Here is a 2892-nt window from a genome sequence, read left to right as displayed (position 1 = left end):
GACCTGATCCACCTGACCCAGAAATGGCTGCTCCCTGAGGCCCTTAGCTCTGAGAAGATGATGGAGGTACTGGTATTGGACTGGTATATGAGGGGGCTACCACCAGGTCTCAGGTCTTGGGATGGCCAGAATGATCCCTCTATCTATGATGAGTTGGTCTCCCTTGTGGAAAGACAGCTGGCAGCCTGCGAACTGTTCCAGACCCCAGGCAGGGAGACACGGCAATCCAGGAAGCCAACCCCAAACCCAAGGCCCCGGGCTGTCGAGAACTATAAGAGAACTGTAATCGGGAGGAAAGACACCGAGGAATGGCTCGAGGCCAGGAAGGGACCTGGGGGTTTGGGAAGAGAGGTGGAGGGCTGGCCAAATAGCCCCAGGCAGAGGGTGACAACCAGACTAAGGGGGCTGTGTTATGAGTGTGGGGAATTGGGGCATATAGCAGCCCAATGGAAAGAACCTATGCAGTGTAATCTGGGGGATTACGGGGAGCAATGTGGCCTAATTGGCCTGGTAGGGGTCACAATGACCTCACATGGATATACCAGACCAATAAAAATGAATGGTATAAAGACCATAGCATTAATAGATTCCGGGAGTGCTGTCACGCTGGTGTCGGGGAAGTTGGTGGGAACAGACCAGCTAACCCAGGCCAAAAACACAGGGGTAACGTGCGTACATGGTACCGTGAATTTTTACCCTACAATTCTGGTACGGCTTGAGATCCAGGGGAATACTACCAGGATTTCTGCAGGGGTGGTCCCCAAGCTCCCCTACCCTGTTTTGATTGGGAGAGACTTCCCCAGGTTTGAGAGCTTACTTACCCCAATAGAGCCAGGGGAGGGTAGCAACCTCCAGGCTGAGACAGAGGCAACTACAGATAGCCTCACCCCAATGTTTGCCGAATTTGCTCCAGAGTTATTCTCATCCCCTGGAAAACCCCGAAGGTCTAGCCAAGAACGAAGGGCAGATAAAAGATTAGGGACCAGGATTCTAGCAGTGAATCAAAACACTTCCCTTGTGGGTAGCCGAACCCGCTCAGGAGACCAGGAGATAATTCAGGCCAAGGAAGACTCGGAGGCGGTTCCTAGCCCAAGTGGGAGCGCCTCAGGGGGAAGAGTAGAAATAGACCCCCTAGAATTAGGTCAGTTCGGTACTGCACATGAGACTTTTGGACAAGACCAGGCCAAAGATCCATGTAAACAGAGAAGAGAAATCTACAAACGCACCCCCACAACCACACACACACCACAGCCCCTCCACTAGGACATATTCTGTACACAACGGCGACACAGACACTAGTAACCAACATCCATATTCGTCACCAGCCCGAGTAAGGTGAAATAAGACCAACCGAAACGGAAGCTAAAAAGGGAAAATTCGGATGAAGTGCACGCAAAGATGACCTGGAATCAGGTCAATGAAGAATTCAACAGCCCATGGTCCAGTCGATCGTCTAAGTCCCCAAGCCCTGAATGGAACCCTGAGGTTTTTAACAACTTCTCGGAAAATTGAACTGAACCGTTATCCCCCCACACTTCGATGCCTACCGATACCAGAATTGACGAGCTAGTTGACAGTTAGGAAGGCCGATACCTAACCATCTGATCTGACCAAAGAGATATTGGCAAATTCCCCTGGCACAAGGATGCACGAAGCACTGCTTCTCTACCAAACACCGGATGGCCCTGTTTCACTAACTGTCCTCTGCCTTTTGGACTCCATGGCCTGCACATTCCAAAGACTTTATGGATATGTTATTCATGACCCGATGCAAGTATGCCGACCTATACTAAGACGACAGTCCAACATAGCCCTGCTGGGAAACGCACCTAGCAATAGTAGAAGCAGTGCTGCGACGCCCGCGAAAGGCCAGTCTACTGCTAACCCTCTCAAGTGCGTGATAGGACTAGTGAGGCCAGACCTCGGCATGGTAGTAGGGAGAGGTTTGGTAAAACCCGCAATGGAACAAAGTGGAGGCAATACACGGTTGGCTTGACCAAATTCGAAAAAAAACAGGTCGAGCATTTTAGGGATAAGTAGAATATCGGATTCATCCTCCTTCTCGCCACACAAGAGCAGGCTTTGACGGATCTGATAACAGCTCGGGCCCAAGATGTTAAGTGGACTGATGCGACAGAGAAGGCATTTGCAGATTTACGGACAGCCCAGGCTGCCATCCAGTACTCGAGCCTACTTCGAGAAGGATTCATCCTAACAAACAAGACGGGGGCTCAGTGCGTCCTTTCCAGATGGTAGGGGAGGAGGACACCCCACTCCTGTAACCCCTCAGCCGGAAGTCCACCCTAGGAAAAAAAGTACGCGTTGGTGAAAAGGAATGTCTGGCGATAAAATCCCAGGCTATGGAGACTCCTCCGCTATATCTCCGGGGCGGCGGTTTATCCTGTGACAGACCATCGCCAGCTCCAGTGGATGCCGGAAAAGAGAGGAACTCCAGAGTGACAAGGTGTTCCTCTGTTGCAGCCTTTCCATTTTCCGGGTCCAACAAGAGCTGGACAGCCAGCTGGAAAAAGCTGATGGCCTATCGCGATGGCAATGCTCTCATCCCAAGTAGTCAACCTTGGTGTGAGCGGTGACGATAAGACCATACCGAATACCGGAAGCTAAAAGGGAAGAAATTAGGATGGAAGTGAAGAAGATGCTGGAACTCGGGTCATTGAAGAATCCACAGCCAGTGTCCAGTCCGATCGTCCTAGTCCCAAGCCTGATGGCACCCTGAGGTTTTGTAACGACTTCCGGAAATTGAATGAAGTATCCACTTCGATGCCTACCCATACCATGCGCATTGACGAGCTAGTTGATCAGTTAGGCAAGGCCCGATACTAACCACTCTGGATCTGACCAAAGGATATTGGCAAATTCCCCTGGCCAAGG

The sequence above is a fragment of the Chelonoidis abingdonii genome, chromosome 15 (genome assembly GCF_003597395.2).
Source record: "Chelonoidis abingdonii isolate Lonesome George chromosome 15, CheloAbing_2.0, whole genome shotgun sequence".
Taxonomy (NCBI): domain Eukaryota; kingdom Metazoa; phylum Chordata; order Testudines; family Testudinidae; genus Chelonoidis; species Chelonoidis abingdonii.
The sequence above is the reverse complement of the archived record's forward strand: the minus strand, read 5'-3'. Positions refer to the sequence as shown.